General features: G+C 36.6%; 1 non-coding gene across 1 annotated transcript; it reads left to right on the top strand.

Moving 5' to 3' along the window:
• Positions 1–1,895: 1,895 nt before the first annotated feature.
• On the top strand, positions 1,896–2,002 carry LOC133865085 (small nucleolar RNA R71). The gene has a single exon (XR_009899618.1). It is a non-coding gene; the product is annotated as a small nucleolar RNA R71 (small nucleolar RNA).
• Positions 2,003–22,419: the final 20,417 nt, after the last annotated feature.

Raw genomic sequence — 22,419 nt, 5'->3', positions numbered from 1 at the left:
CAGTTACTCGGTGAAAGCTTCAAAAATGGTTTTCTTTTCCTTTTTTTTTTTTTTTTTTTTCTTTTTATTATTATAAATATGCCAAGGTATCCATTCAACAAGTCACCCAGCTTCACTCAAGACATTGAAAAAAATACACAATTAGGTTCATATATCATACCTCACAAATTATATGCTAATATGCTTGTGATAGTTTAGATTGAAACAAATGAACCTTAGATGCCAAAAGTAAGTAGTAGGACTTTAGAATCAATTTCAAATGATCATGTTTTCAACATTATAAGCTCACCAATGAAATTCAAATCACAATTTTTAGATCAACCAAAGTCTTAAAAATAACATGAACATGCAATTTCAATTTTTTTTTTTTTTTTACAAAAAGTGTGTGTCCCATACCCCCAAACTTAAATTACACATTGTCCTCAATGTGTAGATAGAATGGAAAGATCATACCCGGGAGATGAGAAAATTGGTTGGACTAGGTATGGCTCGTAGCATACCCCCAAACTTGAATGAAAAAACACTTGTCCATGAAAAACAAAACTAGTAAAACAAAACCAAGGAAAGGAAAACTAAAAATAAAAAAGAATAGAAACTAAAATTAACCACAATAAAAATAAAATTAACCAAAAAAAAAATGAACAATAATTAAAAACAAAACTATAATTCTTTAAAGGATATGAATTTTTAGTGCATGCAGTGGCCTCAGTACCACTAATTTGGGCAGATGTGCTTGAGCTCCTGGATTGCTCGAGCGCTTTTGGTAGTAGCTTTTGAGTTTAAACTTGAAGCACCAATCTGTTCTTCTCTTGGACCATACAGAATGAATTCTACCTACAAAAAGGTAGTTCCTAATTTTCACAGATCGGGGTAAATCACTCTGAGAATTCTCAAACAGTTTCTCATCCGGAAGGGAATCATGAACTGAAATTCTATGAGGAGAATACTTAGAGAGTTTTTCTACTTTGATGACCTCAGTTTGCTCGTCTAATGGTCCTAACAGACTTCTCTCATGGCATCTTGGTAATTCGGGAATAGGAGTTAATGCTGAAGAAGCCTCAGTGCTTACTTCTTTGCCTTTTTCCTAATGTAGATCATGTGTGACCTCAATTTGCTTATCGTTCCCATCTTCCTCCTGGTTTTCTACCACTTCTTCACTCCTCAATGTGGTGATAGCTTGCTCATGACAGGAAGAACTCCAATCCTCCACGTAATACCCATTAGGATCAGCCACCAATTGACTTTGAAGCTCTTCTTCTCTTTCTCTTTTAAGGTGGTTGATGATTTGTTCAGAGTCAGCTTCCATTGGGAATTCGCCCCTCTTTCTCTCACTTAGCTCTTTGGCCAACTGCCCCACTTGTGTTTCCAATCTTTGAATAGCTTGACTTGTATTGGCCTCCAATTTTTTGATAGCTTGACTGGTCTGAGTGTTGCTCTGTTGTTGTGCAGTCATAAATTGGAGTAGAGCACTTTCGAGGTCATTCTTCTTTGGCTCTGGATTTGGTTGGACCGCTTGTGGTGGAGGAGCTTGATAATTATTTCCTTGCTGGAAATTCCTTTGCTGCCATTGTGTATTCTCCACTTGAGCAATCTGTTGAATGTGAGAGATGTTATGAGTAGTCATGACTTTCACTAGCATATCCAGTTTCCTCTCCAAGGTAGCCATCTGAGTTTGAACTCCATTATTGCCATTCACTTCAAAGACGCCTTTTCTTTTGAGTCCTTGCCTCCTTCGGGATAAGAATTGTTGGGAGTTTTCGCTTAAAGTCTCAAACAGTTCTATTGCCTCCTCACTATTCTTTTCCATTAGTACACCTCCACAAGCTGAATCTACAAGACTTTTGTTAGAATCATTTAAACCTTCATAGAAAGCTTGTACCTGATCGTCCTGAGATAGATTGTGATGTGGGCATTTTAGAAGTAGCTCCTTGAAGTGTTCCCATGCCTCAAAGAATAGGTCTCCATCTTTTTGTTGGAAGGTTTGAATTTCCCTCCTCAATTGCCTAGTCCGTTGGGCTGGAAAGAACTTTTTCAAGAACTTTGTGGCCAACTCATCCCAATTTTGAATAGACCTTGCAGCCAAAGAATTCAACCATAATTTAGCATTATCTTTTAAGGAAAAAGGGAAGAGAATTAACCTGATTCCTTCCGCATTTAAGCCAAGGACATTTTGAGTTTTGTAAAGATCAAAGAAGTCCCGAATGTGTAGATATGGATCCTCTGTAGGTGTGCCTCTATAGTGTGGAACCATATAGAGCAACGAAGACAAATCAAAATTGCTTTGCACATTTGGTTGAAAAGCAATGCAAGAGGGCTGATTTGGATTTTGTGGTATGAATGAACTCTTCATTGGCTTCCGCTCGCGTAGATTCTCTACCCGTACTTCTGCCATGTCTTCCTCAACTTTGAATAAGGCTTTTTTTTAGATTATCATAAACAGAAATAACTAAAATAAAAGGAAAAACTTTAAAAACACAATTTAACACAATCCCCGGCAACGGCGCCAAAAACTTATTGTGCAAATATCTACCTAAATAAATAGATAAATTTTTGTACGTTTTACGCGCAAGTGCACAAGATCAAAACGATAGTATAGTAGGCAAATACGAGATCATTCCCACGATGATTGGTATAAATTGTATTTAAAGAGAAATTCCTAAAAGCGATACGTTGAATAAGACGGGATAAAAGATTGAATTAAAAATACTATGAAGAAAAGGTAGACTTTCGATATCTACCGCTAATCATACTCAAATAAGATTCGCAATATGCACAATACTACAATCATAACATGATGCTTAATGTTTACCAGCCACAAGGGAATGGTATCTTCTCCTAAAGCTATTGATTTCCCTAAGCAACGAGTTAGGCATAGTATCTACTCTAACTCTTTTCTTCCTTGAAGGATTTAGCACGGTATCTACTAAGTTGTTCTTCAAGGAAGCATAAATCTATGGAAATCGGTAAACACACTCAGATTGGAATATGATATCTATTCCAGTTGTCTTTACGTTGATTAATCCAAGAACCTGTGATGGAGTTCTTTTGTTACTTTATTATGCCCAGGACTCGGTCATCCAAATTGACATAAATAACAAATCCATACCACATGTATATGATGATCAAGCATAAATATGAGAGGAATTCAAGAAAATAGGAAATAATCAAGTTAAGCATCAATATATGAATTGTAGCAAAGGCGCCAATTGAAAACCTTAACGAGACATAATTAGGGCTTCAATCGAGCCCTAACTAAAGTATTAGTTACAACTAATATAAACTAAAATTATATACATACAGAAAATAAATAAATAAATAAAATAAAAATTAGGAAGAACCTCTTTCTTGATGGAACCTTTGATTCTTCTCCAAAGCTTATGTGTCCTTTCTTCAAAAGCTAGAGGCCTATTTATAGGGATGAGAGAAGCTCTAGAAGCTCTAGAATTCCTATTACAATTCTAAGTAGGTCTTCTAGTCCAAATAGAATAATTACAAGTCTTTTCCTTTTCTGAAATTTCTATCCAAGTAGGAAAAGGATTCCAAAATTCATATAGATTTGCAGTCTCTTATTTCGGGGCGATTTTGGCATGGTAAACATCCGAATTAGGAAAAACCTATTTCGTACATATTTTTTTAATTTTCTCTTAGCTTTCTAATGCCACATATTTTGTTGCAATCTGATATTTGAGCGGAAAGTTATGATTAAATTACTGAGACGTGCTCATTCTGGATTCTTTCCGAAAATAACGAATTTTTGCCAACTTCTCTTTCCTTAAATTCAAAATTGATTGGATTTGAATCTATCTAAAAGTGAGTTTTCTGACTTCATTATAATCTTGGAATTTGATGGATTTTCTTCCAAAACCTGTAAATACAAGAAAACACAAAAACAACACAAAACATCAAACTATAACAAAACTATGAGCTTAACATATGTAAATTAAGGGGCTTGAATGTATAACATTCAACACTTATCACTTGGAGCTGTGGACATTTGGGTCAGATGTGACCAGTGATGCTGCAGTGATGACAGGTGGGCAGGCTTCTTTTGTTGGAATGCTGCTTGACTTTCTCTGCAGAAATATGGTTAGCATTCCTACAAACAATATTGCCCTTACCTTTTATATGTCTCCTATGCGGAGGGACATGTTTTGATGATGAAGGATCTTCAACTTCACTTTTCCTCAGAGCATCCTGCTTAATCCAAGGCCTGTGGGACTTCAACAAATAACAATTGGCCTAATATGACCAATCTTCCCACAATTATGACATTTGGAAATAAACTTACCTTGTATTCCTGATTCCTTGGAGTTAGGCATCACATGTTTAGTTAAGCAAGAATTATCTAAACAAGCTGTATCTTCTATCACAGACTTAATATCAATAGAATCTAATTCAGAATTAGAAGCATGTGAAGTAGAAGTATTTAGATCATTAACAATTAAATTAGGCTTATTAGAAATATCTGTATGAATACAAAGCATGATTTTCAAATTATTACTAGAGAATTTTTTTCAAGAGATCCTCTGATTCTTTAAATTTATTCTCTAGTGCATCAACAGTATCAAAAAGCATGGTATTCTCTGATTTCAAAGAGTCAATCAAAACATGTGATTCAGATAATTGTTAAATCAAAGACTCTTTTTCTTGCTTAATCTTCTTGAGTTCTTTATTGGATTTCTTAAAGAGTTTACTTATCAAAAGGGTATCTTTAGAGAAATCATAAAAATCATCTTCAGAGAACTCAGGAAGATTTATGTAAAAAGAAATCATGGATCACACTTAGGAAATAAATCCAAACACAAGTGTACCCGCTCTGATACCAATTGAAAATAAATATTGACTTCTAACAACAAAGTGTGTTTGTGCGCAACAAAATATCTTAAATGCGGAATATAAAGAAGACAAGATATTTGTTAACGAAGTGGAAACTCTGTGAAGAGAAAAACCACTTCGGGGCAGCCAAACCCAGGATATCCACTATACCGAAAACAAAGCTAGTTACAAGAAACTCCCACTCACATACCCTTATGCAGTAGTCATACCTTTAACTCTGACACGAAGCCTATCATGAATGCTTCCCAACCAAGTCTCCTACTTGAAGGGGTCTTTAATAGATTTCTTTACCTTAGGGCTGATCCCTAAGATAGACTTCACACGAAATGTTGAGCACACACCAGCAACAGCTTGAAAGCTTGTGGATCTTCGATTCTCCCTAAACACCCTCTCTAAGCACTATGGAATTCGATACAGAATTCATACAATTTACAAGCCTAGGGCCCTCTATTTACAGGCTTACATAAAACCAAAATCTGCTGAAATTCAAACTCTGGCTGTCGAGCGTCCAGACAGAAGATAGCCATATCCGGACGGTCTTCTGCGACCGCCTTTTAGAAACAGCGCAATTCTTTCCTTATCAGGTCCACGTCTGGACGGCTTGGTCGAGCGTCCGGAAGGTCTTCGCTATAACTCCTTTCTGCGTTCGAACGGAACACTGGAATAATCTGAAATGCTGGACAACGTCTGGGCGTGTTGCCACGTCATCCGGACGACTTGCAGAGACTTCCCTAATTCTGAAATCCAACTTAGTGTAGAATAATAATTGACCTAACGTCCGGACGATGTTGCTCTGTTGTCTGGATGACTTCAACATAATCTGCTAGACACTGGGGGGTGTCCGGATCAAAGGCTCGTCCAGACAGTTGCACAGGAACCGGCTGTTCTGACTTGAAAATTGCATGGAATCTTCATGGACATCTTCTTAGAAACTTGTGACCATATACATGGCATGAAATGAGACACTATCCATATTACTTGAAGACTTTGAATAGAATCGATAATCTTGTTAAAAAGCAACCATTACATAAAGTGTTTTTGTCAACCAGAATATTGCCAATATAAAATACTAACAGTGTTCTTATCACTTGGTCAAGCAATCTGCTGATATTCCGAGATTGTGCCCATCAGCAGATCGCCGATCGATAGTCACAATAGAACAATGCAATTAACTCTCGATTCCATCTCTCATGATCGCCATTATCTATCAACTCTAACTAAACGCCAGTGAGTGGGGCCCGATGCACTCAAACCACCCCTCCTTGACCCACCAAATGTTAGGGAAGGTACACGTCACATCAGTCTAAGTAGACCTCAAGCCCACCCAAAGCCTTACGCACAGGGTACAGGAATCTCCCTCTTTGGCGATATGTGGCATCTAGTCACATCAACGTCTGCATCTTGTTCCCGATTTTGAGACTCGTAGGACGGGGGGAATCAACTCCATTTGCAATATGAACACAATATAAAGGCGAGGCATCGTTGTAAAAAGGAGGAAAAATCCTCATTGAGGTACCAAAAAAAAAAAAGAAAAAAAGTTGTGCTAACTTAATCACTCGGCCAAGGACCCTTGGACAATTTTTATTTATTTTTTTTTGTTTCGCAGAGACATTATCAATAGTGTAAGAAAGAATTTTATTCTCAACACTGTCATGCAATAACTATTGCGGCCCCAGATCTTTGTGGGAGAATTGTCCGAAAAATTGTTCCAACAGTTTGGAGGCATTTGTTGGAAACGACTTTATTCACAAGTTTTGTTTTCGCAAAAATGTTTAAGAAGCTCACTTCATGTACACCAGAGCACCTCCAATATGGGTTTGATGAGCCTTTACAACACCAATGTGTGCGTTCTTGGTTGACGAAGGACCCAGAGGGCAAGAGTGGTTCCGGTGCTCGCGACTGAATTGCCCCTTCGCTCCAAGAAATGGGAAAGAAAATAAAGAGGACTTCTCAAGCTGCGATGGGACATTTCGAGAGTCTAGAAACTAGACTATGACCCACTGTTTGGCGCAAACACACTCCCTCATGCCTAAATAACATCTCGAACTGTGGCAACAAGCCTTTCTAAAGATCTGATAATAGAAACCCCTGAGGCGGGAAGGAAAGGAAAGTGAGATTTGTCCTCCTTATCTCATTCTCCCTCGATCACTTGGCAAAACTGCCCACCAAGAATGCCCTCTCGCCTCGAAGGGATGCTCTAGGGGTCGGTATCTCCTGATGTGGTGTGGAGTGTACTAATAATAAAACCATTCGCAATAGAACAAATTCTTATAAGATAGGGTCTATGTGAAGGTGTCGAACATCAAGGATTATTGGTTTTGTATCGTTAATTTATCAAGATTAATTGTACTATAATCTAGAAAAAGAGTTGATTGGTTTGTATCAAATCTCTCTAAAGTAAATATGTAAAAGGAAGTGTAACATAGTAAGGAGAAGTATAGAGTATTGATTTCACCACTAACCTCATAATAATGGTAACTTGCGATCATCAAGGCAATAACATGAACATGAATATTAGGACTCGTGAGTGTGTATTAAGCACCCAACGATGTCATAAAGAAAATACTTGTATTAAGAAATAAGAATAATCCATCATTGGTTGGAATGGATCACCCACCTAACAATTAAGATATGGAACGATCCATTCTTCCCTTGGTATAAATTGTCAAATAAATTAATTAGCATACACCTAATCAAGGAATAAGCATAACTCATATTTCGGGAAGAACAATTTGATTTACTTAAATTAAACTACTAAGGTGTAAACCATTTTATTCTTCCTAGACGGATTTGTGCATATTGGAACATCTAATCCAAACATAAATTATAAAACAACTCATAAATGAATTTGATGTCTTGTTGGCAATTCTACTGCTCGTGTACGTTCGAGCTTAGTTTTACGCTTGAGCCTAGTTCCTTTTGCGCGCTAGCATAGTTGCTTTTGATGCGCTCAAGCCTAGTTGATGTGCACTCGAGCATAGCCTTGCAAAATACTGAATTTTGACTTTTGATGGTGTTAGTTTGTAATTGGCTACATTCTGTTGGACAAAATCACTTCTATGTAATGATGCATTTAAACAGGGATTCTGCTATTCAGAGGTCTTCTAGAAGATTCTGCACAGTCTACAAGTTAGAAAAATCGGACCCCTTGCAGCCGTCCGGATGACGTGATATATCGTCCGGACGCCCAACTGTCCAAAGCATCATTTGTCCAGGCGACGAGAACTTTCCATCCGGACCTTCCTCTGTGTCAAGAAGCTTCGAATTGTTCCAGCTTGCATCCCTCTAGACGTTTCAACAGCACGTCCGGACAACACTTAGTGTTTGACCAGCTACAAGATTTCTTTCCAAAACACAGATATGGGAAGATCTTTGCAAACGTCCGGACGATGTTGATTCCCGTCCAGACGCACTCATCCATAAGGCAAGTTTCGCATTCAAAATTCAGACGTCCGGACGTCAGCCTCGATGGTCCGGACACTTGAGCTACTTATATGGAAATTGCATGCATCTGATCAACCGTTCGGACGACTATTCCCTTGGTCCAGACGCTTAAAGCCTTGATATGGAAATTGCGTGCGACTGAAGTGCGACCGTCTGGACGACAGGGCAATATCGTCTAGACACAGCTCAAATCAGGAAAGAATTTCAGCAAAATTTTGGAAAGTCGATCGTACAGTTGTCTGTCCGGATGCTTTATGTCTACCGTTCGGACGGCGCCAGGTTTATCAAGCCAGACACTCATTTGAACTTGCAGCCTAGAAATAGAGGTCCCTAGGCTTGAGAACTGCAAGAATTCAGTATTGAATTCCTGAGTGCTTAGAGAGTTACTTTAGAGAGTTATTCTGTTGAGTTAGTCTCTCTTAAGTTGTTGATGTGTGTGCTGTTGCTGCGCTAATTTGAAGTCCATCTTAGGGGTTGGCCCTAAGGTAAAGGATTCTATTGAAGACCCCTTCAGGTAGGAGACCTTTTCGAGAGGTGTTCGTGTTGGGTTACACGTTAGAGTTCAAGGTACGACCACTGCATTAGGGATATGTGAGTGCTACTACTGTGTAACTAGTCTTGTCTTCTGAATAGTGGATATCCTGGGTTTGGCTGCCTCGGAGTGGTTTTTCTCTTGACTGAGTTTCCACTTCGTTAGCAAAATATCTGTCTCTTTTATTTCTGTTTGCTGATATTTTGTTGCACACATCTTTGAACACACTTGTTTATATTAGAAGTCATTTTGATTTTCAGATGGATTTTAGCCTTTCCTTGGTTCATGAGAATACTGTTAACATAAAAACAATGTAAAACATCATATCACAATAAGGCTAAGAGGCTAATTTATGTGAGCTAAGGGGCTTTAACATGCAATGTTCAATGTTCATCACCTCTAATTCAGTAGGTAGTCTTGACAATCTGGCTAAGGAGTCTTGAACCACGATTTGTGTGGGTCGGAGACATGGAAGACTGCTATCGAGTCGGTTGAACCGGAGCAAGATGGTTCCAACTACCACATGGACTAAACCTACTAGGTTTAGCGAGGAGTGACTAATCATTGAATAAGCAAGTGGAGGACAAGCCTTGGTTATTGCCCCCAGTGGAACATGATGCCCAGGGCCCCTCATTACTTGGGAGCGCTAGCGACCCGCTAGTACCCATGTAGAGTTCCATGGAAGGTCTAGTTGAGGCCGTTGTACAAGAAGAAATGAAACAGAAGTTGGTGGATGTAATGTCCAAGAAAATATTTAATGGGTTCATTAGGATTAAATAAAAATAAGTCTATTTAATGTGGTAAAAAGTGTTTTATTTTTATCATATGGATTTTAAATGGTAGCCATGAAAAGAAAGTATAAGGAATATTTTTTAAAGTCCAAAAAAAAAAAGAAAAAAGAAAGAAAATAGGAAATAGAAATGATGGAAAATAAAGAGAAAAAAAAAAGAATCATTAAAAGAAAAGTCAAAAGATGAAGAAAAGAAAAAAAAAATTATAAAAACAAAAAAAAAAGGGTGTGGGCCACACCCGGCCCTTCACAAACAAATAAAAAATAATAATAATAAAGTGAACTGTATGCGCCACACTTAAAACGAAAAGGGTCATCTAACCCGTGAGAAAAAAAACAAAAAAAAAAGGGGAGGGTTTTCCTTAAGATTTTTCATACAAAAACCCTGATCCATGAAGATCTAACGGTTTGATCTTCAATCCGTCTTCGGAAACGTGATCCTTGCACTCGGATCTATGTTTTCACTAATCATTTTGAGGTAAAGCACTAAACTCGTGTTCTTGAGATTTTTGGATTAAAATCTTGAAATGTGAGTTTAATCTAGTGTTTTCATTAGGTATTGGGTTACTTGGAACTTACTTGAAACTACCCAAACCTTGGGTTTTGATTTGGTGAAATTTTGGTAAGTTTTCCTCAAACCCTAACTTTTGGGTATTTAATTTTAGTTGTATTTTTATGTGATTAACCTTTATTAAATGCTATTGGGTTAATAATATTGGGATTGGGGTAATGTTTTGTAATTATGGGTTTAAGTTTGAAAACCCTAATTTGATGGGTTAAATTAATTTGGGGGTTTTAAAGTGTTTAAAACCTAGATTCTTAATTTGTGGTTATTGTGATAATTAATCCCAAATGAGCTATAAGTTTTGTAAAAAGAGATTAGTGAATATAATTTTAGGGCTAATATTATTATAAGTGTTAGTGAAAATAATTTATGGGTTAGTGAAATTGATTGCAAAAGTAATGAATTAAATAGTGATTGTAATATCTAACCCTTACTAAATACTTTGGGTTAGTATTTTTGAGTTTTAGTTAGTGTCAAGGATTTATGAGTAGACATTGAGAACCCTTAAAAAATAGTATGCGTTTTCCTATGGTTTAGCCTTGAGCGATTCAAGTACTAATTAGGGTGGTAATTATTTAAAGTGCTAAACAGTGCTGATGAGTGCCAAATATTGTGTATTTGGACCCCTTGATTTACATTAGTTAGACCTTTAGCCTTGTTATTTTCTGATGCTTTGGTTAGTTTTTGTGTTTTTTATGTTTTGTAGGTCAATAAGTGAGAAATGGCAAAATTCATGTGGAATTGCTTGGAAAATTCGGAAGTTCTGAAGAAATTGATTGATCGAACTTAAATTTGATCGATCGAATTTTGCCCGAAGTCGATCGATCGAATGTTAATCGATCGATCGAAATTTCTCAGAACTTACTTTTGCAGAAGCGCGCCAGAACACCCAATCAGGAGCTTCTCCATGACAAAAAGCAGTTCTCCTTCTGATTTTCGCAGCAGAACACGCTGGTTTCGTGTTCTTGGTTGTCTCTAGCAAGAGAGGAACCCTAGAGGGGGCTAGAGGAGTCATTTTACATGGGTTTCTAGCCCTAATTTCCTTCTATAAAAGCCATAGCCATGCCTCCTTGTTGGAGAGTTCAGAGAACAGTAGATAGGTTTTAATTTCGTGCATTTTGTAGTGTATTCCAGTAGCTTTTGTTCTTAGACACTTTCTTTTTGTAAAGCTTTCCTTTTATTTCCATGGTTGTTCTTCATTTTCATGTGGTGTTCTTAGTCATGGAAGGCTAGTAACCTCAACTAAGGTTGAGGATGAAACCTTTCCATTGATGACACTCACACTCTTGTTATAATACTTGCACATTTGATGATATATCATATTTGTTATTCAAGTTCCATTCATTTAAATGCTTTATCTTTTGCAATGAATGTGGTTGTTGGTAGATATAGGACATTTAATGTGTTTCAACGATGGATACATTGTTTTATCGGTTTGAATGATGATATCCATTGTGATTTGTTCATTGAATGGATACATTGGATGATTTGATTTCAAATGGGTACTCTTTGTGATTTATCTTTGAGTTGGATTCATTTAATGGTTCTAGAGTATGTGGTTGAGAAACTTGAATGACACCCTAAGCTTAATGTTCTTTGGGTGTTCAAGTGGAAACCAAGAGTGTGAGTTGTTGGATTTGGTTTGGTAGATTCCTTAGCCTTAGTTCCTTTTAATTTGCATATTTCATTTCATTTATTTAGTCTTTTGTTCTTGAATCAATTCTCAAACCATTGGAATTAGGTTAAAATGAGGGTGATTAAACAAGACACCAATATTTGACCATTTCCCTGTGGATTCGACCTCGCACTTGCACACACTATATTGCAAACGATTTGTGCGCTTGCGAGTACTCATTAAAACACACATCAAGTGCAATGTGTTATTACACAATGATACATTGCAAGGTGGTGTCTAGGAGACCTAGTGTTTAATATCCGCGTAGCCAAGGTGATATTCTACTCACTGGGAAACTATTATTTTTATGTATTATAGAATTGCAATATATATATATATATATATATATATATATATATATTGTTTTGTAAATCCGAACCAACTGTATGTTGAATATATGCTTTTAGAATGATTTGAGTAGTTTCGACTATGTTCAAATTATATCAATGTTGTTTATGAAATGATACATGAATGAAGGGTGTTGAATTGATTTAAAGTGTTTGAATGTGTGCTGCGGATGAGATTTAAATTACGCAAAGTAGAATAATAAAATTGAATGTTGATTGGTTTATTGTATTTGAAGAAAGCATGATTTGCAAAGAGTAGGAGTATAGAGTTTGAATAGCAAAGCATAAAGCACGAGCATTGAACTTGAGGGTAAGCCTCATAATAATGAAGAGAGGGTAAGCCTCGTAAAGAACAAAAAGACTATCATGAGCATGCATATCATTGTTTAAATTATGTGATGTTTTCATGATATAGAATATTGTAGTTTTTTTATGCTAGACGTATTAGTATGCCTAAGATTTTTAATGGCAAAGAGCTTATGTATACTTCTATTGTCTGGTTGCATGATTTAAGAACATTGAGCTTGGATGTACAAGGGTATTTTCATTGTTTGGGTATGAGTAATACAGTATTCTGGGATTAGGTAGATGGATTGTCATTGATATGAAATTGTAATGCCCTAGGATTCGGTGTCACCCGTATTCGGGAAATGATAGTATGCTCGTACTAAAGGGCGAAATGACATGTTTTAAGCTTAGTGTACTTGGATGTGACGCTATTGGTTGGGGTATTAGTGTATTTTGGGAGTAGGTAGATGGATTGCCATTGGTACATCAGTAAGACGTGCTTGGATATTGGAGTTTTACTCTAGTAACTGCATGAGCCTATATACATGAAGTTGTAATGCCCTGAGGCATAGTGTTATCACAGTTGGTAACGTTAGATCTCTGTGCATTTGAGCTACCAGTATAAAAGTATTATTGTAGATGGGTGTGTACGTAGTTGCTTCCGAGTAATTGAAACTTCTACGTATGGGTCCAACTACATAGTATGTTTTAAATATTTTCTAATACTCGGTGTTTGCTATATCAGCTATGGGGGTTTTCAAACAAAAGTTTATAAATTGGTAGCCGTTATAGTGTACGCAGGACTAAAAAGGAAAAGTTGGTTCATTACGAAAACTCAGTCAGTTTAATATCATTGAGGTCTCAGTATGTGTTATGCTAAGATGGTGAACTCATTTGTTCACCTGTGCAGATGCGGCTGTAATACCCCGTATTTTAAGATATTAAATAAAATATCTTAAAATAAGATTTAAGACCTAATAATATAAATAGAATAAATATGAATATTTATTAGATAAATATTCGTCAATCTTTTTATTCATCAATTTTGAGTATAAATGTTTGTAAGATTAAATATTTACTAGAAGTATAATAATGGGTCTAATTTGTTAAGAGATTTAAATAAAAGAAAATTCGGATGAACAGTATGTTGATCGATCCACCAAAACTGTTGATCGATCGACACAAATAGTTGATTGATCAAGGGTGAACAGTCGATTCACCAAAAAAGTCGATTGATCGACTTTCTGCAAAAAACAGATTCATGCATCGAATCACCTGGGATTCGATTTTTATTACAAAATCTACTTGAATCTTCGTCCTAGCCGTTGGATACGATCGTTTTTGGACGATCTTGGCCTTCCAAACCACTATAAAACGGAACCACCCCTCACATTCAATTCACGCTTGAATTCTTTCCAAAATCTCTCTCGATCTTTCTCAAATTCTGTCTCTATCTCTTGGGTCAGTCCAACAAAGAAGAAGAAGAAATTAGGAGGATCCTTACTGTAAGTCTCTTTGACCCAAGCTCTTCTCTCCTTCTCTATTTCTCTATCTCTCTCTCGGCTCTACCTACTGTGAAGGAAGAAGAAGAATAAGAAAAATAAGAAGAAAGGAAGAAAGAAAAAGAAGAAAAGAAAAAGAATATTTGGTTTTAAATAAAGTGTTATTTTAATATTTTGGTGATTTTATAGTTTTTATTATTTTAAGTAATCTAACGTTTTTAAGATGTGTTTTAAACAGGGTATTTCAAATGGAGTATTGAAATATAAAAATACGTCGTTATAATGCCCGAGTAAAGAGCCACTATTTTACAAAAGGGCTGTTACGCTGCCCAAATATTCTAAAGTATTTTAGGCGTTATTAATACTAATGCCGTTATGCTGCCCGAATTTTATAAGAATAAAATAAGGTTATTATTCTATTCACTTGTTTTAAAACATAAAGCCCATTATTTATATTTGGTAAGTTATTATGTTTATTTGATATAAAAATAAATATATATGCTTTTTAATGTTAAAGCTTTTATAATGCCATTTTAACTAAGATTGATATTTTTGTTATTATTTATAAATGTTGTTATAATCCCCACATGAAAATTTGTGGCATTATAATAAATCAATTTTATATGCCGTTATAATGTCCAAACAACATTATATTAATTAAAGATCAATAATGGAAAAAGAAATATTATGCTTAAGGACCTTAATAAATGCCATAATAAATTCTGCATAAAAGAATAGTAATAAAATGTAATTGGAAAAATTGTAAATGTGGAGATAATTAGGAAATTATATTAAGGTTTAAAAGTCAATAATGAAAATAGGATTGAAATGCAATTTTAGTGAATTATACTAATTCACTATTTGCTTGTATTATATATGTTTATATTGCAATGATTATATATGTGAACGTTTTCTTGAAGCCAGAAGAATTACTGTGAGTATTTCTTACTCACTGAGGATGATACGTGTGGTTTAGTCTTTAATGACTAGTGATTGCTATTTTATTTAATTGTATGCATATGGTTTGGCATTTGATATGTTTAACATGCTCTGGTTAGAATTATGTATATGATGTTGTTTGCATGATCATATTATGAGTTATGAATGGGTTAATAAAAAGACTGGAGGTTTAGGTACCAAGGCGTCAATGAATTGAGGAGACCAACGGATGAACTGAGGTTTACGTACCAAGGCGTTAAGCAATTGACTAGACCAACGGGTAAACCAAAGTTTAGGTACCAAACCATCAATACACTGATAAGATCGACGGATAAACCAAAGGTTGAAGGATTAATGATAATAAGCTGGCGGGCATAAGGCCCACGGAGGAAGCACAAGGCCCCATAAAGATGATAAGCTGGTGGGCACGAGGCCCACAGTGGGAGCACAAAGCCCCATAGCAGACTGGCGAGCACAAGGTTCACAGTCGAGGTACAAGGCCCTAAGAACCAATAAGCAAGTATATGACTTAAGTAAATAAAGAATTAAATTAGATAAATGAAGGTGATTAAATGTATGAGGATATAACTGTCATCATTTGATTGCATTGTATATGGTTAAATAAATCAGTGTATCACTGTGGTTAAGGACCGTTGACTCACCCGACCACAGCATGAGATTGTAGTGTTAACCACAATCACATGCGAGTTTTTGCAGGGATAAAGGAAGCAGCTTAAAGACGAGACTATTAGCATATAATCATTATTTGGAGGAACAGTAGTCATGTATTTATTAAGTGCCGCATGTGGCACATATTGTATTATTTTGGAATGTGATTATTATATTAGAACAAAAGGTTATTATTTTTAAGGTTATTCAGTCAGCTCTGATATGTCATTTAAAAGAAAAATTATATTCCGCCGCTAATTTATAACTCTGATGAGTTAGTAATGTCACATGGAAATTGAAAAATTTTCACTTACGCTTTTTGCAAAAGCGGGGCGTTACAGTGGCAACCCCCGCAACCATGCAGACTCTAATGTTGTGGCTACAAGTTTAGCGAAGATAGATGAAAATTGGCATACTTAGCGTATGAGATACTATGATTGGGGCATATCCCGATGGTCATAAGTCAGGACTCATGGGTAGTACGCATTTTGGGTAATTTAGTTTATTGGCTCATGTCCTACGTGGTACATGTATTTTACGAGCCTGTATTTTTGGGTATGAAAATTAGAGTTTAATGCTTTGTAAGACTTAACCAAATAGACAGTTTGGTGGCTCTTGTTGTTGATAACAATTATGTATTAGATGTATTTTCGCTTACACATTGAGTATTATAGTCCGCAGTTAGATGTGACTCAGATTATCAGGTGCATGTTATGGGGCATGTGCCATATGTTGGTTGAGCGACATGTAGTCGTGCCACTGTGAAGATCCGTTTGTATGTTTAAAAAAAAAAAGTGTCATCATAGTAAATGGTATCAGAGCAGTTAGCTCTAGGTTTGGCTAGGAAAAGTGGAAAGCGGAAACCTAGGGTTGTGTCAGATTTTAAGTGTAACAAAAGAGTCGTAGGAAGTCTTAAAAGCTTCAACAAAGATAGGAAATTAAAATGTAATACTCCATAAGCATTACATGGATTTTTGATGCATATGATTTGATATAAGTGTTTAGGTAGCTTCCTCTCACTTTCACATTGCAGACTAACTTTAATGTGATTACGTAGAGTGTATCGCTTGGATGGGGAAGCAATTTAAAATAGTTTTATTATGTGCATTGCATGGGTAATGTGATGCATGTAATCTTTCTACCGCCGTGTTGTTTATGTGGCATAGCTCTGTGCAGACAAAGTCATGCCGCCTAGACAAGCAATGTCAATACACAATGAGGAAGAGGATTCCTCTGTGGTGATAAGGGTTGAAGGGATTTTAGACATCGTTACCTCCCCCTTCCCTTTGTTGAGGACATAGTTCATTAGTAGTGGTTTTTGGCATCCCTCGTTGCCGAACCTTTGACCACGAATCATTTGAGTAGAAAATGATCATTTCCATTGGGAGCTCATGCTTCCTCACCGCCGAAGATGCAACTTATTAGTTGTGGCCCTAAGTTCCTTGGAGAAGAGGATGCCTTTTCGAGCCGCTTCAATGTCACGCGGTGCACCAATTATGGGAAACCACACTTTCGTCTATGTGTCGTGTAGAATCATGAGTATGCTTTTGATGTGGTAGACTTGGCCACCTCGTAAAGCTATGTCCCTTATTAGCCACTTTGACTCAAAGCAGCTCTAGTGTTGCCCAAGGTAGAGTGTGGGAGCTACACTCAGATATATGTCGTAAAACATCTAGGGCACGTTGTAAATATGGTCAAGGAGGCCATTTCACGAGAGGTCGCCAACTTGTTGCTGCCAAAGTGAAGTACCTTTAGCGGGCAACTATCAGCCAAGACAGTTTGCTCAAGTATGGTGTGCCCACTCACACCGAGCAATGCTAAAGTCCGTCCAACCACCGAAAATGCTGCCGATGCTGCCACGAGTATTATACCTTTATGTTGTAGCATTGTGTGTATTTGGCTTATTTGAGTTTTATCCATTCGTATGTCTCACTATGCATAGTTACATGCATAATGGGCACCAAACCTTTAAAATCAACGTGCGTGACCATTTCCATTGGTGACGCATTTGCCATGGTAAACGTATAGGTGGTCGCCTTAGCATTGTACAGGTGGTGACATTGTTAGCTCTAATGTTTGATGTGATGAGTTACAGTGTCTAACTCATTAGTTTGAATTGTTAAGTTTTCCACCTTTGTCTCATCTGCATTTGTAAGTAATGCAAATTGAGCGTCAAACCCATAGAATAGAACTCATGCGTGGCCATTCATGTTGGTGACGCATTCACTTGTAGGAAGCGTGTGGACAAGTGTGCCATCGGTATTAGAGAAAAGACTCTTCCAGCAAAGCTAGTAGTGTTATGCGTGTGGAACTCTAGTGCTTGGCATGTGTAGCTTCAACATGTAGTATGTGAGCTTTAATGCCATGCATATTGGACTCGGTGTCAATTCAGAATGGATTGACAATCAAAGAGTAGGAGTGATTGTAGGTGAGCACAAGTGGGTAATTGTATTTCTACCCTATGGTATATAGAGTTCGAACTTTGCATGTCTCGTTGGCGACTTACTCTGCAATTCCTCTCCAATGTTCAACAATGATGAATGTTTGAGAGTGTATACTTGTAACTTATGCCTAAGCCAAGCTCATATCGAGTCCGAGTTCGGAACATCTGGATAGTGCAGATGTTTCCACTTTAGTTGCGAGTCTATGCGAGGATGCATAGGTTATCGTGTACTAAACCTAGTGGCGATCTAGGATGTGTGTTCCATAAGAGAACTGACGACTTGTTTAGTCAACTCGTGGGAGCTTCGGTATTCTCAGAGATTGACTTTCTTTCGAGATACCATACACACACGGTGCAAAAAGGAAATGTGCCAAAGTCAGTGATCCATATATGGTATGACCATTACGAGTTCTTGGTGATGCTATTTGGATTGACAAATACACTGTTGGTATTTATGGACTTGATGAATCAAGTGTTCCATGGGTACCTAGTCATCTGAGTAGCCGAGTGTACCGTTGACATGTTAGTCTATTCAACTAGTCGTGTCAAGCATGGAAGACACTTGGTGTCAGTGTTGGAAGTGCTTAGTAAAAGGGATTCTTTGCCAAGCTCATGAGAGGTGAGCTTTGGTTGAGGAAGTGTCCTTCTTGGTTCATGTAATGAACAAGAATGGGTTCATAGTCAACACGTTAGAACGTGAACACACAATTGGACCTATGCTTAAACTACCAGTTGAGATTATTGGGTATGTGGCTTGCACAGATACATCACTGTAGGGTGGGGATGCACCCTTGTGTATCGCAGGGATGTAGCCTATGCTACTTGTCAACTATGAATCAGAGTTAGTAGCAGTGGTCTATGCCCTACTAATTTTTGAGCAATGTCTATGGTGAAGTGTGTGGAATTCACACTTATCACCCAAGTCTTAATTCACTCTTTTGATTGAGAGACTAACGTATGAGGCAACTGTGATGGCTTGAAGTGCTAGGAGATCTTAATGCCAAGATGTCTTGTCATGCAACTGAAGCCACTGTCATGGCTAAAACACTAAGTAGAGATCTCATGATGGCGAGATTGACTCAAAGTGTATTCGGAATGCTAGCTCATCGTACCCTCCACAAGCGGACGGCTGAATCGAGAGATCTATTTAGACAGTTAAGGATACGCCTAAGTTATGCGTGTGGGAATCCATGGAGTTGGTTATGATACCCGCCATTGGTTGTGACTACTAGTTATGGTAGTTTACAACTACTGACGTTGTATCGCACGTAATGTCGTATGGACGCGAACGATGAATGCCACTTCATTTAGTATGAAGTTGGAGTGAAACGATCAATGAGCTTTGTAGTGGTACATGATTCTAGGGAAGATTGCACTCGTTCAAAGTGGATATTCACTACATAGTGATGATAAGCTATGTGGATAAACATCGCCGCAAGTCTGTGTTTCAAATTGATGATCTTGTGAATTGCAAGGCGTTGCCAATGTGAAACATGTAACGCTTTGGGCAATATGGATGTGCGCTCAATTTTAGGTATATTGAGTTGTCCATGAGTTCGTCATGTAATCGGTCATGATGTCTCCTAATTCTAGTGGGCATTCATGACATTTCCCCGTGCATCTTCGTTGCAAACGTGTTTACGACTCTTTACTTGTGATGCGCTTCTTTGTACTTAAGGAAATTAAGTTATAAAAAGGTGTAAAATGGGTGACGGATTGCATGAGACACCAACTAGGAATTGAAAACCATTATGTTAGTGAAAAACTTTATGGTGAAATCATGGTAATGAGGAAGCCACATGTATACTTGATAATTAAATGCGGGAGTGATTCCCCATTTATTCGAGTAAACCCAAGTATGATTGCTTTGTCATACCACTTTCGTACGTTTGTCACGAGCAAAGCGCATGCTTGCATGTGTGTTCTATTAAAAATGCATGCTTGTATGTATGTATGTGTATATATATATATATAACGATTTAGAGTCCAAATTTTGAGGACGAAATTTTTATAACGTGGGAGGGATGTAATGTCCAAGAAAATATTCAATGGGATTATTAGGATTAAATAAAAACAAGTCTATTTAATGTGGTAAAATAAAACAAAGTGTTTTATTTTTATCCTATGGACTCGTAAATGGTAGCCATGAAAAGAAAGTAAAAGGAATATTTTTTAAAGTCCAAATAAAATAAAAAAAAGAAAAGAAAATAGGACATAGAAATGATAGAAAAGAAATAGAAAATAAAAAGAAAAATAAAGAGAAGAATCATTAAAAGAAAAGTCAAAAGAAGAAGAAAAGAAAAAAAAATTATAAAAAAAAAAAAGGGTGTGGGGTGCAGGTGAGGGTGCACACCTACTCCCCACATGCAGTAAAATGAAGGGCCACACCTTGCCCTTCACAAACAAATAAAATAAATAAATAAAGTGAAGTGTATGCACCTCACTTAAAATGAAAAGGGTCAACTGACCTGTGAGAAAAGAAACAAAAAAAGGGGAGGATTTTCCTTAAGATTTCTCATACAAAAACCGTGATCCAGGAAGATCCAACGGTTTGATTTTCAATCTATCTTCGGAAACATGATCATTGCACTTAGATATATGTTTTCACTGATCATTTTGAGGTAAAACAACTAAACTCGTGTTCTTGAGATTTTTGGGTTAAAATCTTGATATGTGAGTTTAATCTAGTGTTTTCTTTAGGTATTGGGTTACTTGGAACTTACTTGAAACTACCCAAACCTTGGGTTTTGGTTTGGTGAAATTTTGGTAAGTTTTCCTCAAACCCTAACTTTTGGGTATTTAATTTTAGTTGTATTTTTATGTGATTAACCTTTAGTAAATGCTATTGGGTTAATAATATTGGGATTGGGGTAATGTTTTTTAATTATGGGTTTAAGTCTGAAAACCCTAATTTGATGGGTTAAATTAAATTGGGGGTTTAAAAGTGTTTAAAACCTAGATTGTTAACTTGTGGTTATTGTGATGATTAATCCCAAATTAGCTATAAGTTTTGTAAAAAAAGATTAGTGAATATAATTTAGGGCTAATATTATTATAAGTGTTGGTGAAAATAATTTATGGGTTAGTGAAATTAATTGCAGGTTAGTGATTAATTAAATAGTGATTGTAAGATCTAACCCTTAGTAAATACTTTGGGTTAGTATTGTTTGAGTTTTAGTTAGTGTCAAGGATTTATGGGTAGACGTTTGGAACCCTTAAAAAATATTATGCGTTTTCTAATGGTTTAGCCTTGAGGGATTCAAATGCTAATTAGGGTGGTAATTATTTAAAGTGCTAAATTGTGCAATGTGTTATTCCACAATGATACATTGCAAGGTGGTGTCTAGGAGATATAGTGCTTAATATCTGCACAACCAAGGTGATATTCTACTCACTGAGAAACTATTATTTTTATGTATTATAGAATTGCAAAATATATCTATTGTTTTGTAAATCTGAACCAACTGTATGTTGAATATATGCTTTTGGAATGATTTGACTAGTTTCGACTATGTTCAGATTATATCAATGTTGTTTATGAAATGATACATGAATGAAGGGTGTTGAATTGATTTAAAGTGTTTGAATGTGTGCTGCAGATGGGATTTAAATTACGCAAAGTAGAATAATAAAATTGAATCTTGATTGGTTTATTGTATTTGAAGAAAGCATGATTTGCAAAGAATAGGAGTATAGAGTTTAAATAGCAAAGCATAAAGCACGAGCATTTAACTCGAGGGTAAGCCTCATAATAATGAAGAGAGGGTAAGCCTCGCAAAGAACAATAAGATTATCTTCAGCATACATATCATTGTTTAAATTGTGTGATGTTTTCTTGATATAGAATATTGTAGTTTTTTATGCTAGACATATTAGTATGCCTAAGGGTTTTAATTGCAAAGAGGTTATGTATACTTCTATCGTCTGGTTGCATGAATTAAGAACATTGACCTTGGATGTACAAGGTTATTTTCATTGTTCAGGTATGAGTAATACAGTGTCCTTGGAGTAGGTAGATGGATTGTTATTGACATGAAGTTATAATTCCCAAGGATTCGGTGTTACCCGTATTCGGGGAATGATATGCTCGTACTAGAGAGCGAAATGACATGTTTTAAGTTTGGTGCACTTGGATGTTTTGGGAGTAGGTAGATGGATTGTCATTGGTACATCAGTAAGACATGCTTGGATATTGAAGTTTTACTCTAGTAACCGCATGAACGACTATGTGCCATAGACATGAAGTCGTATTGCCCTGAGGCACGGTGTTACCACAGTTGGTAACGTTAGATCTCTGTGCATTGGAGCTACCAACATAAAAGTATTATTGTAGATGGGTGTGTACGTAGTTGCTTCCGAGTAATTGGAACTTCTACGTTTGTGTCCAAC

Source organism: Alnus glutinosa, chromosome 3 (genome assembly GCF_958979055.1).
Source record: "Alnus glutinosa chromosome 3, dhAlnGlut1.1, whole genome shotgun sequence".
Taxonomy (NCBI): domain Eukaryota; kingdom Viridiplantae; phylum Streptophyta; class Magnoliopsida; order Fagales; family Betulaceae; genus Alnus; species Alnus glutinosa.
The sequence above is the reverse complement of the archived record's forward strand: the minus strand, read 5'-3'. Positions and strand labels throughout refer to the sequence as shown.